We start from the raw sequence: 15,761 nt of genomic DNA on the forward strand, positions 1-15,761 counted from the left end.
TGTTTGACGCCTGCCTGCTTTGACCATGCCTTTGTTCAATAAAAGCCTGCACATGGATCTGCACGCCTCAGACCCCTCATTCGTGACATTCTAACTTCTAACAGTAATGTGTCTAAAATTACTGTCATCATAAAACCTGAGAGAAATGTGTCATATTACATCAAATCATTATAAATAACTGTATTAGTCTTTTAAACTGTCATGAAAATAACAATGCAAAGAAAATGAAAGATTGTAAGATAATCCATATTTTTTTATATACAAAACATTGTTTCTTTTCATTTAACTGAAAAATGTTTGTTGGTTGTTTATAATTTAGTTCCAAGTAAAAGTAAATAAAAATAGTAAAAGTATATAAATAAACTATATATAAAAAAAGCAAAAAAACATACACATATATATATATATATATATATATATATATATATATATATATATATATATATATATATATATATATAAACTTAGCCTCACTTTATTAATAATCTTTTCTTAAGAATCAACCAAAAAAGATTACATAGTTAAAATCATCACAATCCATCAAAATATATTTCAGAGATACTGCTCTCTGACGTAAGAGGATTCTGTGTTGAATTGCGAATTTTTAACAGATTCTTGACAGGTTTTGTGAGATTCTGCATCACTGTTGTTGTCTATCAAATACTTCACTGATGTCTTAAGATCTCACCAGGACAGGGTTTGAGTCTCATGGTGTTCTGTGCGTGACTGACGTGGTTCTTCACGCTGCAGCTGATGTCTCCATCACTTCTCTCATCCAGATCTATGCTGCTGTTTCCATCCTTCTGTGGATCTCCATTCAGAGTCCAGCTGTAGAGGAGCTGATCCCCCTCAGAGGAGCAGGACACCCTCATCACCCCACTGGAGGAGCAGGTGATTGACACTTCCACTGAGCCAATAGAAGCTGGAGGGAGGGACACACCACAGTCACATGACAATCACAGGACCATCTTCTTCTACACGACTCAGACTATTACTGGAGTATGTAGTGTGTTTACTGTGTGCTACAGGAATAAAAACCTTCACAGAGATTCAATGGAGAGGGAGATCTTTGGAGAACATGAGATGATGAGAGAGTTTCTGTACCTTCAACAATCACCTGAAGATCTCTAGATGTTTCTGAGCCGTCTGAGTTCAGGAGAGTTAATCTATAATTCCCTGAATCTGTTCTGTTCACAGGGTTTATTATCAGAGTCCCATTAATGACTGTTACTTCAGGTCTGTTATTATAAAGATCACATTCAATCATTTTCATTGTTCCATTCTTTACTCTACAAACTGGATCATCTTGTGGGTTGTTTATTCTCTTTTGTATCTTCAGATCATATTCACTAGTGTCTAGCATCAGATTTAGTTTGTCTCCCAGAGCTGTGTAACAGGGATCAGACTGATCAAAACTACAGAACCGATCCAGACCTGGAGAACAAACACACACACACAAACACACACACACACACACACACACACACACAAACACACACACACACATACAGTATATAAAGTCATAGAAAACAGAGTGGATTTAAAGGTGTAAAAGATTTTAGACAGAGCTGTGAAAATAAAAAGCAGTAGTAATTGTTTATTACATATAAACAATTTTAATAAAACTTTCAGCTCTTTAAAAGTTAATGTAATATCTTATAGTTGTTCAGTAAAAGTACAGCTATACTTTGCACAATGAGATTTTATACAGGTTGTGAAGAATTTTAATAACTTAGAATTTCAATTATTAATTTCAATTTTGATTTAATGAGTCTTTATGACAGTTGCTGAACTCTATCACTGACTGAAACTTTTCTGGCTCACAAATGAATATGATTACACTACTAAACACTAAACATCTAAAACAGAAAAAACTAAATATTAGATCACTGCTGTCACATTTCGTGGTTACGTGGGAGAGGAAAAGGAGCACTTGAGACATAAATAAACGTAAACAGATTTAATCAAAAACTGGCAAAATAAATATACAAAGGCAGGCAGTCAGAACAAAACCACGAATACACCTCGGGAACAAAAACCACGTCTAAACATCGAGTAAGGACATTGACGATCGGACAACCGGAATACAAACACACAGGACTTAAAAACACAAGGAAATTGACCAAATTAACAGGAGCAGGTGAAGACAATTACACAATTAACATGAAGGGAAGGTAGGGCACAGAGAGCACATGACACAAGACAAAAACAATAACAGAGTCCAGAGATGTGACAACTGCATACTGTTTTGTAATGTAATATATTACAACATATTGATTGTGAGTCTGATGTGAATGTGACTCACATGCAGCAGTTTTCAGCAGAATCAGTCCAAAGATGAACATCATTTTTTTAAGTTCAGCAGAAGAGCTCAATCGCAGCAGAAGGGAGAAACTTTTCTCGCTCTCACAGAAGAGACAACTGACTGTTCAACTCATCTGTTCTCACAATACTGTTGTTAAACTACTGCACAGTTTCTATGAGAGAAGAGGAAGTTCAGATCATACACAGGATGGGGTTTAAGAGCAGCTTTAAAGACAATGCATTTCTAAGAGGAAGCTGTCTTAGTCTCTAGTTAACCTTGGGTCGAGTCCATATAAAAATGGTAGTGAAAAGCATGAATGACGAGTGAATGGTAGCCACATTGAAGATAAAGCGTGTTGTGTTATGATCTTGTGTAAAGGGCATAGGTTTGATTTTGATCGCAAAGTTTCTATGAGAGAAGAGGAAGTTTATGTAACCAGGGTAGAATTCACTTGATATTTTATTTTATATCCCTGGAAATGCACCTTGGGTTTCCTGTCACGTGGTTATGTGCGCTGTCCCCTTTAAAAGAAAACGTTCGCACACGCGAGAGAGAAGTGCACATCGGACCGAAGGAGAACAAGTTGAGAACAAGAGTTGCACAAAGAAATTGTCGATGGAACTGTTAAGAGAGATAAATCTCAGTTTGTATCCACTTATGAATGTGTGAGTACATGGTTTAATTCGACGGTCACACAAGAGTTGCCTTATTGCACGTGAGAGATCGCCAGTGGGGAGGGGAAATTCGGACCACGTTAATGGAGAGTTACCCTAAAATGTCCCAAAAATTAAAGTGCTAAATAATGTAGAGTATGTTATATATGTTTACCGGGCATGCAGTAATTCCTATACTTTATACTGTGTTAGAGGAGAGCAACGAAATGTGAGATCGAGTGTAAATGACCACGTGATCTTTTGCTGTGTGCTTCAGGGAATCAGTCGGAGTAAGTGTTGCTTATTGAATTTTCCCAAAGTATGTATCATTTTGTGTATTTTCTGATTGATATGCTTATAAGAAGCTATACATATGCAGATGGGATATGTATGTTTATGTTCTTTTTGTTCTTTGTTTGTTTAAACAGGAGGGCACATATAGGCCACTGCCGTTGTTTTGTACGCCATTTATACATTTTTGTAACCTTGTTTGCACGGGGTAAAATTGAAGGGCCTGTGATTATTGGGTTTTGGTAACAGAGGCCGATCCTGTGAAACCTATTCAAGAAAGTTGAGTTAAGACCACTGACGTTAATTAGGTGGTTGTCTCTGTAAATTTATTTATTTTTGTTTTCTTTACTTTGTCTTACCCTGAATTAAACCTTAATGCTGAGTTTCCTTTGAGGCTCAGTCAAGAATAAAAGAACACTTGTTTGTTAGATGTTCTGGCGGTGTTTGTGTTTTTATTTAGTACAAATACACTTCACCGGCCACATTTAGATCATACACAGGATGGGGTTTAAGATCTTGCACGAGAACACAAACAATGTTTTCATATCTTTGTTAAGTGGTCACTAAAGAGACAGATTGGAACGATTTAGAACGATTTGCACATCTTCTGTCTAGTTTTACCAAAGTCTGAATCCACGAGGAATAATGTTCCTCTTACTGCACTAGTAAACTAACCATGAGAATGTAATCAATTTGATTAAAGCGTTTGAATATTCCTCATGTTAGATTATGAAAGAGTTTACATCAGATAGTCCAGGTCCTTGATTCTGATTGGTTGAGTCAAGTTCAAAGCTGTTGTAAATTACTCTACAAACTAACAACTTTGCTGACGTCTGTGTGTTGCTCGGCAACCACTTCGTTAAACCCACAGCCGTTTCTGAGGAACTACTTTGTTTAGCGGAAGAATAACGTGGTTAATTATGTCATAACACTTTATTTGCTCTGTTTTATTTTGTGAAATCTTACTATGTGAATGGAATAACCATTTTATAAAAGCAATAGCCAAAGCCCCATGAAGCCATTCACACTGTGCCTAACAACGCCCCTTAGCTGCTAAAAATTGATTGTAACATTAAACAACAGCTTCCTTCTTTTCCTGATTATTTGACTTACTTTTGCGTAAAGAAATGAGTTAGGGATGCAATTGCTTCGTGGGTGAAAAGGGTTTTTAGTTTTAGTTTAACAGTTAGGCAGTAATATTCATTTTTAATTGATGGAGAGAAAAAAATGTGCCAAAAAAAAATGAAAAATGACTTTTGGAGGACAATTACTTGCAGCTACGATGGCAGCGGAGGATCATTCATTAGCTCAGTTTCTATTCCAACTCCTGAGCTTGCAGGGTTTCATTTTAAATTAATTACAAATGATGATTATAACAAATTGATAACAATAATGCATTCAAGATTTTAAGGTATTTTTAGATTTTTTTTAGGTTTGTCTCAATTTGTAGGTTTTTGTTTGTCCACCCACCTCCTGAGGCAATATGGCGGCGAATTCTGCCTCAGTCCGGGGGTATATTAAGTTGTTGTCGATGTAAACTTAGACAAACGTATCTAGAAACTCCTGGAGGACCTCATGCATGCTTGGAATACAGAGGGGGCATTGACCAGACCATAGGGCATGGCCAGATATTCGTACTGGCCAGTATGGGTCATTAAAGCCGCCTTCCACTAGTCATTTTTGGGGCAGAACACACCAATGGAGTGGGAATAGCACAGAGGGATATTAACAGGTTGCTTCTCATGGGGGCTTTCTATGGATGTGGAATTGACAGACAGACTGGTGGCACAGGTTGGGGTCGATTCAGAAGACGTTCTGGGTAGCAGGACTTCTCCCGAGCTCCAAGAGAACTCTCAACCAGAGAGGTCCAGCTCGATATCGAACCAGTCTCCTGCCCAGAAGTTTCCCAGTTATCGAGTAGATTTGTTAGTTGGCCTGAGTTTAGAGATCGGTAGCTTAAATTGGTCCCTGGGACATAAAGTTTTGCAGAGTTTTGGTTCACGTAAAGCGCTCCTAGTTATTTTATGGCACAGTGTTTGTTGATATTGAGAATGCATACAAACAAAAATAAAGTTCTGAATGATGTAGCCTATTTTCATTTTTACTAAAAACAGCATATGCAAGTGATGAAACTGGCTCTGTGTCCTGAAAAGCGCACTTTAGCTTTTGTTGGATATGCGTCTAACAGCACACATTTATATAGCGCCTATCATTGCGATATTCATTGAACTGTTTTATATCTAGATTTTATTTTAGGCAAGTAGTGATGGTTTAACTCGCTGCCACCCCTGCAAACAATAAAATCAGAAATTGAGTTTTACAGAAAGTTTCAAATAATTGAATCACCTTCACATTCGGAAACGTCACAATTCCCTAATTATAATAGCGTCAACAATACAACGACACGTTCACTTTAATTCACATTTATTTGCACAGTGTTTTTCACATTGCATGTTGTTTCAAAGCAGCTTTAAAGACAATGCATTTCTCTATGTTGCAAATGATCAGAACGTTTAGTAAAGATTAGTAACAAATTAGTAACAAAAAATATCTAATATGCATTTAAACAAACCTCAGTGAGCAATGGTAACATGATTATGCTGTATGATGCAAAGCTGATATCATTTGGTTCTCAGGAGGAGATATCTATTCAGAGGCGTTGAGTCATCTGATGTCTTCGTAAGAGGAAGCTGTCTTAGTCTCTAGTTAACCTTGGGACGAGTCCATATAAAAATGGTGGTGAAAAGCATGAATGGCAAGTGAATGGTAGCCACATTGAAGATAAAGCGTGTTGCGTTATGATCTTGTGTAAAGGGCATAGGTTTGATTTTGGCATTGGTGGAGACTCGGGGACATAATGGCAACAGAATGTTTGATCAAAAAATAAAATAATAAATCCAAATCCCATTTTAGTGTCTTCTCTTTCTTTTTTGGTTATTTGACTAGGTTACATGAAAGAGGTATAACAACACAACTAACCTGGACACCATTGTGTTCATAAACGGTTATGAAAAAGAAATCTAAATATAGTACCTACATCAATCAGCTTTTCATTTCAATGACATTTTCATTCATTTCATGTTTCATGTATTAGGCTATAGCTTTGGTGAAAAACCAAGCCCAAGGTTTGATGGTAACACAAAAATAGTTAGAACTGTAAATAAATAAATAAAATATAAAGTCTACTACAGTTACACAGCTAATCACTTTGGGAACTCGTCTTCAGTCTTAAAAAAGGATCTAGGTTATATTTGTTTTGTGTTGACTATAGTTGGTGACAAAGTGGAGGAAAAGGAAGCACGAGGAAACAGAAAACAGAGACGTTTAATGCTGTGTGTCACAGAAAGATAAGATTTTATCTAAAAATTAATAAATTAAAAAAACGACTTGCAGTGCAAGCCATTAATTGTTCAAAGCAGTGATGATTCCCTTTGGTGGATCTATTGCAAAGTCAATAAAGTTCTGGACCAGAAACTGTATTTTTCTGTCGCCACGCAGAAAAGAAAATGTGAAATACGCCGTGAGCTTCATCTGAACCGTGAACGTCACTTCTCCGTAATAAAGCTCCGGCTCTTTCTTCTCATTCTTCTTCTCGTTCTTCCGAGGACACGTCAAGGCATCTTCCACATCAGCAGAAAGAGAAAAAGCAGAACACAGCGATGAGATTATAAACATGCTAGAAGCATACAGGTGTATCTCAATATATTACAATGTGGTGGAAAAGTTTATTTATTTTATTAATTCAACTCGAATAGTAAAACTCGATTATTAAATAAATTCAATGCACTTAGACTGAAGTAAATTAAGTCTTGGATTCTTAATTGAGCTGCACCTGTACATTAAGTATACTATTAACATGTAAAGAAGGTCAGCAGCCACCTGAAACCAGGGTTTGTGATCACATTTTTACCTCAAACTATAGGGATTAATTTATTTATCATGATAAGTATTTCTTATATAAAGAATAAAATTTATGGTGAATTATTATTTCTACGCTTGTTGGCCCATCTTAAAAAACTATATTTTTTGCTGCATTTAAAGTGTACAATTGCAGAAAAATAGTGTTGTGTTGAACATTAATGACGGAAGAACAGATTTTGTGTGAAAATAAATAATTCAAGTTGCTTATTGATTTAAAATTATTGCATGAGGTGGCAATGGGGACTTTTACCTCACATATTGATACAAATACTTCAGCTAAAATAATGTTGTTGTTTTAATGTTTTAATATTTATTCAACAAAGTTTGTACTATTTTCTGCTTGTTTAAAAAAATTGTTCAATACATATACTGTCATTAAAATGTTTAACATAAAAATATATTTTCTTCTTCTTCTTCTTCCGCTTATCCGGGGGATAAGCCCAGCCACCCTACAGAGGAAACTTATTTCGGCCACTTGTACCCGGGGATGTCATCCTTTCGATCATGACCCAAAGCTCATAACCATAGGTAAGAGTAGGAACGAAGACTGACTGGTAAATCGAGAGCTTCGCCTTGCGGTTCAGCTCCTTCTTCACCATGACAGACCAGTACAGCGACCGCATTACTGCAGAAGTTGCACCAATCCATCTGTCGACCTCTCGTTACATCCTCCCCTCACTCGTGAACAAGACCCCAAGATACTTAAACTCCTCCACCTGAGGCATGAGAACCATGGCCTCAGACTTAGAGGTGCTGATTCTCATTCCAGCCGCTTCACACTCAGCTGCAAACAGTGCACACTGTAGGTCCTGGCCAGATGCAGCCAACAGGACAACATCATTCACAAAAAGCAGAGACTATCCTGTGGTCACCAAAATGGACCCCCTCCAGCCCCTGGCTGCTTCTAGAAATCCTGTCCATAAAAATAATGAACAGGACCGGTGACAAAGGGCAGCCCTGTCGGAGTCCAACATGCACTGGGAACAAGTCTGACTTAATGCCGGCAAGGCGAACCAAGCTCCTGCTCTGATCATACAGGGACCGGACAACCCTTAACAATGGGCCCCTTACCCCGTATTCCCAGAGCACCCCCCACAGGACACCGCAAGGAACCTGGTCGAATGCCTTCTCCAAATCCACAAAACACATGTGGGCTGGTTGGGCAAACTCCCAGGAACCCTCGAGTATCCTGAAGAGGGTATAGAGCTGGTCCAGTGTTCCAGGTCCAGGACGAAACCCGCATTGTTCCACTTGAAGCTGAGGTTCCACTATCAGACGTATTCTTCTCTCCAGTACCCTGGCATAGACTTTCCCAGGAAGCCTGAGGAGTGTGATCCCCCTATAATTGGAGCACAACCTCCAATCCCCCTTCTTAAAAAGAGGAACCACCACCCCGGTCTGCCGGTCCAGAGGCACTGTCCCCCGCATCCATGCGATGCTGCAGAGGCGTGTCAGCCAAGACAGCCCTACAACATCCAGAGACCTGAGGTACTCCGGACGGCTGCGTCGTCCAAAGAGGTAGAGAACATAGTTCACTCGGACTCAATGTCTCCAGCCTTCCTCAGGATCCGGTCAAAGTTCTGCTGGAGGCGGGAGTTGAACATCTCCCTAACAGGGGTCTCTGCCAAATGTTCCCAACAGACCCTCACGGTACGTTTGGGCCTGCCAAGTCTGTCTGGCCTCCTCCCCGCCAACGGATCCAACTCACCACCAGGTGGTGATCAGTTGATACCTCCGCCCCTCTCTTCACTCGAGTGTCCAAGACATGTGGCCGGAGATCAGATGATACAACCACAAAGTCGATTATCGACCTCTGCCCTAGGGTGTCCTGATGCCACGTGCACTAGTGGACACCCTTATGCTTGAATATGGTGTTCGTTATGGACAGACCGTGACTAGCACAGAATTCCAACAACAGAACACCACTCAAGTTTAGATCGGGTGGCCGTTCCTCCCAATCACGCCCCTTCAGGTGTCGCTAGCATCACCAACGTGAGCGTTGAAGTAGAGACCTGCAATCCCGCAGGAGTACCGCGGGTCTCGTGGGACCCAACACAACCCAGTGCGGCGCGGGACAAAATTTGATATGTGAACGCGGGTGCGGGCGGTAAGGTCCTCGTGTGTGCGGGTTGCGGGAGAATAAAATTATTTGCGGGACTCCCGCAAAATGGAAATATCTTAAAATTAAATTGTTAAAAAGAAATTAAATATTATTTATCTGCTGCACAAAAGCAACAAGAACAACTCAAAATAACGTAAATTCTCACGTGGTTCTTGCGAGGAACAAAGACCATAGACCCACACCGAGGCAAAATGTCTGAAGAGCATGACACAGGTGGAGCGCTTAGTGCTACAGATATTAGTTCATTATTAAAGAAAGGAACATACAGAACTACAAAGGGAAATCCGATATTTGGAAATGTTTTTCTATAGTATATGACGGTATGGAAAGCACCTTCCCTTTGCGAGCTGCGACAAATGCCACAAAATACTCACACACAGCAGCCACAAGTCTGGAACTTCAGGTCTGAAGCGTCATGTGTGCACAGCGGGCGGGAGCGGGATAAAACTTGAATATTGCGGGCGGGAGCGGGAAAAAATAATCTATATTGTTGCGGGCGGGAGCGGGACAGGACTCTGCGGGGTGGGGGGCGGGAGCGGGACTGAAAAATCTGTCCCGCGCAGGTCTCTACGTTGAAGTCCCTCAGCAGGAAGATCGAGTCCCCGGTTAGAGCACTTTCCAGCACCCCTCCCAAGGACTCCAAGAAGGCCGGGTACTCTACACTGCCATTCGGCCCGTATGCACAAATGACAGTGAGAGTCCTCCTCCCAACCCGAAGTCGTAGGGAGGCGACCCTCTCGTCCACCGGGTTAAACTCCAACACATGGCGGCTAAGCTGGGGGTCTATGAGCAAGCCCACACCAGCCCGCAGCCTCTCACTGCGGGAACACCAGAGTAGAGAAGAGTCCAGCCGTTTTGGAGGAGATGGGTTCCAGATCCCAAGCTACGCATGGAGGTGAGTCCGACTTTCTCTAGCCGGTACCTCTCTACCTCCCGCAACAACTCAGGCTCCTTTCCCCTCAGAGAGGTGACATTCCACCAGATTCTGTGTCCAGGGATTGGGTTGCCGAGGTCCCCGGCTTCAACTGCCACCCAAACCACAAGGTTTTTTTTGTGGGTGGTGGGCCCACGGGAGGTTGGCCCCACACTGAGCCCGGCCGGGTCTCGTGGGGCAACACCCGGCCACCAGGCGTTCGCATGCCGGCCCCCGCCCCAGGCCTGGCACCATGGCGGGGACTCTATTTTATTATTGTCCATGAGGGGTGGGGGTGGACCGCTCTTTGTCTTGCTTGTCACCTAGGACCTGTTTGCCTTGGGAGACCCTACGAGGAGCATATAGCCCTGGTCAACCTAGCTCCTAGGGTCATTTAGGCACTCAAACTCCTCCAACACATTAAGGTCGCGATCCTAGGAGGGCATATATACTAATAAGATGTTTAAAACTACTGTCATCATAAAACCTGACAGAAATGTGTCATATTACATCAAATAAAAATGTACTATTTACAATTGCAGTAATAAGAATTAAATAACAAAATAATAAACTGTTGTGAGAATAACAATGCAAATAAAATGAAAGATTGTAAAGTAATCCATATTTTCTTTATACAAAACATTATTTCTTTTGATTTAACTGCAAAAATGTAATTGGTTGTTTTAGTTGGTTGGTAATTTAGTGCCATGTAAAAGTAAATAAAAATAGTAAAAGTATATAATAAACTAATATATATATATATATATATATATATATATATATATATATATATATATATATATATATATATATATACTTCTAAATATATAAAATATATAAACCAGGCCATACGCTATCAAAGACAAAACACACTTCCTTTGTTACGAGCGACATCTGCAGGAAGAAACAAGAGACACCACTGAAAACATCATATTCTGTATGTATTTATTGTTTTTCCGCTTACATTTATTGATGCGTGCTGTTGTGTAAAATGTTAACCGTTTTATTGTCATGAACTCAAAAAACTAACTCAGCAATGACCCCATGTACAATGTCTTAGTAACTTTCTATAAGGATGTAAATATCTTGGGGAGAAAAATCCACGAAGGTGGTTGAATATGTTAAAACTCGTCTGCAAATTCAAAGCAAATCGAGCCTCTGGCAGCAAAACAACACACGGCATAAAACGGAGAACTTCAGACCGATAAAACATCTAAACAGACCCTGAAAATTAAAGAAATAAAGCCAAACAACAGAATAATGTAAAAGAGCAAGAGCACACATATAAAAATAAACACAATGTGATCAATCTGATTCAGAAAAGGACTATTTTATCAGTGATGATCAGAAGGAGTTTCATGTAATCTAATAAAAGTAATGAAAGTTCATTCAAAGTGTGAAGACAAATAAGTAAAACAAGCCATAAAACTATTACAAAAGACCTGAAAACGCCCCTGAAAATAATCTTCATAATTAAACTGTAGAAAATCTGGTTTAATCCACGCAGAATCTCCTAGTTTTAACTCATCTTTGGGTTTTATATTAAAGATCTGAGGTTGACGGGTGAAAGCTGGACTGATGAGAGAATCTGAGAGATTATGAAATCATTTCTCATAGATGTGATGAATCTTCTGCTGTGTGTTCACGTCCTTCTCTAAATCTTCTCGTCCTCTTCCTGATCTTCTTGTTTCTTTCCTAAAAGCATCACATCATCATCATTATCTTCATACTCTTAATATCCCCATATCAAACTCATAATGATGATGATAAATGTCTCTCACCTGACGTGTGTCTCATGTAGATGTGAAAAGCTCCTAAAAGACCCAACAGAACCATCAGCTGAAGACACCAGACCAGAACAAACACCATAGACACTGAACACAAGATCAACTATTAGACACAAGACAAACCCAATCTTTATGTTTCCAGGAGAGTGTTTGTTAAACTAGTACCATGTTCTGGTGTCTGTGTGCTGCTGGTCACTGCAGAGGTCAAGCTAGAGAGTCAAACTAGAGGTCAAGGTAGAGGTCAAAGTAGAGGTCAAGGTAGAGGTCAAAGTAGAGGTCAAGCTAGATGTCAAACTAGAGTCAAGGTAGAGGTCAAAGTAGAGGTCACAGCTGCAGTAGATGATTCTGAAATAAAACATATTTAATAAAACTTATAATAATAATGTGTCTAAAATTACTGTCATCATAAAACCTTAGAGACATGTCATATTGAATCAAATAAAAATGCACTGTTTTCAATTGCAGCAATAAGCATCAAATAACAAAATATCATTATAAATAACTGGATTAGTCTTTTAAACTGTCATGAAAATAACAATGCAAATAAAATGAAAGATTGTAAGATAATTCATATTTTCTTTAAACAAAACATTGTTTCTTTTATTTCACTGAAAAATGTTTGTTGGTTGTTTATAATTTAGTGCCAAGTAAAAGTAAGTAAAAAATAGTGCAAGTATATAAATAAACTATACATATACATATACATACATATAAACATATATACACATACATATATTTACACATACATATATATATAAACCTAGCCTCACTTTGTCACGTTTCCGTGGTTTCTCGGGAGAGAAAAGGAGTACTCGAGGCGTAAATAAACTTAAATAGATTTAATCCAAAAGGGCAAAATCAATGTACAAAGGCAGGCAGAACAAAAACCACGAATAGACCTTGGGAAAAGACATTGACTAAAGACATTGGGTGACATTGGGTGACATTGACGATCCGACAAACATGCACACAAAACACAGGGCTTAAATACACAAGGAAATCAACCAAATCAACAGAGTCACAGCTGAAGACAATCAAACAGGCAGGGCACAGACAGCACGCGGCTCGAGACAAAAAACAATAACAAAGTCCAGAGATGTGACACACTTTATTAATAATCTTTTCTTAAGAATCAACCAAAAAAGATTTCTAGTTAAAATCATCACAATCCATCAAAATATATTTCAGAGATACTGCTCTCTGACACAAGAGGATTTTGTGGTGAAATGTGACTTTTTTTAACAGATTCTTGACAGGTTTTGTGAGATTCTGTATCACTGTTGTTGATGTTGTCTATCAAATACTTCACTGATGTCTTAAGATCTCACCAGGACAGGGTTTGAGTCTCGTGGTGTTCTGTGCGTGACTGACGTGGTTCTTCACGCTGCAGCTGATGTCTCCATCACTTCTCTCATCCAGATCAATGCTGCTGTTTCCATCCTTCTGTGGATCTCCATTCAGAGTCCAGCTGTAGAGGAGCTGATCCCCCTCAGAGGAGCAGGACACCCTCATCACCCCACTGGAGGAGCAGGTGATTGACACTTCCACTGAGCCAATAGGAGCTGGAGGGAGGACACACCACAGTCACATGACAAACACAGGACGATCTTCTTCTTCCACACGACTCAGACTATTACTGGAGTATGTAGTGTGTTTACTGTGTGCTACAGGAATAAAAACCTTCACAGAGATTCAACTGAGAGAGAGATCTTTGGAGAACATGAGATGATGAGAGAGTTTCTGTACCTTCAACAATCACCTGAAGATCTCTAGATGTTTCTGAGCCGTCTGAGTTCAGGAGAGTTAATCTATAATTCCCTGAATCTGTTCTGATCACAGGGTTTATTATCAGAGTCCCATTAATGACTGTTACTTCAGGTCTGTTTCTATAAAGATCACATTCACTCTTCTTTATCGTTCCATTCTTTACTCTACAAACTGGATCATCTTGTGGGTTGTTTATTCTCTTTTGTATCTTCAGCTCATATTTACTAGCGTCCAGCATCAGATTGAGTTTGTGTCCCAGAGCTGTGTAACAGGGATCAGACTGATCAAAACTGCAGAGCCGATCCAGACCTAGAGAACAAAAACACACACACACACACACACACAATGAAATGTACCAAAATCTATATGCATCATTAATTAAAACCAGACACAAATAACAGAAACTTGACTGAAAGTCAAGGTAGAGAGTCAAACTAAAGGTCAAACTAGAGGTCACAGCTGCAGTAGACGATCCTGAAATAAAACATCAGCACAGAATCACTTGTTTTTTTCTCAAGTAATAAGTAAACTGCAGCATGTTTTACTGAATATTTTTAGATGAAAAACTAAATAATCTATATTTTAGATTCAACATTTTACACACACACACACACACACACATACAGTATATAAAGTCATAGAAAACAGAGTGGATTTAAAGGTGTAAAAGATTTTAGACAGAGCTGTGAAAAATAAAAAGCAGTAGTAATTGTTTATTACATATAAACAGTTTTAATAAAACTTTCAGCTCTTTAAAAGTTAAATCAATATTTTACAGTTCAGTAAAAGTACAGCTATACTTTGCACAATGAGATTTTATACAGGTTGTGAAGAATTTTAATAACTTAGAATTTCAATTATTAATTTCAATTTTGATTTAATGAGTCTTTATCACAGTTGCTGAACTCTATCACTGACTGAAACTTTTCTGGCTCACAAATGAATATGATTACACTACTAAACACTAAACATCTAAAACAGAAAAAAAACCTATTAGATCGCTGCATGCTGTTTTGTAATGTAATATATTACAATATATTGATTGTGAGTCTGATGTGAAAGTGACTCACATGCAGCAGTTTTCAGCAGAATCAGTCCAAAGATGAACATCATTTCTCTGAAGTCCAGCAGAAGAGCTTGAGAAGAAAGAGAGAAAATTTTCTCGCTCTGACAGAAGAGACAACTGACACTCATCTGTTCTCACAATACTGTTGTTAAACTACTGCACAGTTTCTATGAGAGAAGAGGAAGTTCAGATCATACACAGGATGGGGTTTAAGATCTTGCACAAGAACACAAACAATGTTTTCATATCTTTGTGTGTAAGTGGTCAGAAAGAAAACCAGTGGTCACTAAAGAGACATTAGTAACGATTTGCATGTTTTCTGTCCACTTTTACCAAAGTCTGAATCTATGAGGAATAATGTTCCCTGTTACTGCACTAGTAAACTAACCATGAGAATTTAATCAATTTGATCAAAGTGTTTGAATATGAAACACTTTGAAAGCAATAGCCAAAGCCCCATGAAGCCAGTTTCTATTCCCACTCACGAGTTTGCAGGGCTTTATTTTGAATTTATTACAAATGATGATTATAACAAATTGATAACAATAATGCATTCAATATTTTAAGGTATTTTTAGATTTTTTTTAGGTTTGTCTGAATTTGTAGGTTTTTTTTGTACACCCACCTCCTGAGGCAATATGGCAGCGATATTCTGCCTCAGTCCGGGGGTATATTAAGCTGTCGTCGATGTAAACTAAGACAAACTTATCTAGAAACTCCCGGAGGACCTCATGCATGCTTGGAATACGGAGGGGGCGTTGACCAGACCATAGGGCATGGCCAGATATTCGCGGTGGCCAGTATGGGTCATGAAAGCCGTCTTCCACTCGCCATTTTTGGGGAAGAACACACCACTGAAGTGGGAATAGCACGGAGGGATATTAACAGATTGCTTCTCATGGGGGCTTTTCATGGACGTGGAATTGACAGACAGAC

The 15,761-nt window shown here is 39.1% G+C and overlaps 1 pseudogene; it reads right to left on the reverse strand.

The window, feature by feature from the left end:
* Positions 1-14,978, reverse strand: part of LOC122335392 — a 28,529-nt pseudogene extending 13,551 nt beyond the window's left edge.
* Between the last annotated feature and the right edge of the window lie 783 nt (positions 14,979-15,761).

Source organism: Puntigrus tetrazona, unplaced genomic scaffold (genome assembly GCF_018831695.1).
Source record: "Puntigrus tetrazona isolate hp1 unplaced genomic scaffold, ASM1883169v1 S000000769, whole genome shotgun sequence".
NCBI classification, from domain to species: Eukaryota; Metazoa; Chordata; class Actinopteri; order Cypriniformes; family Cyprinidae; genus Puntigrus; species Puntigrus tetrazona.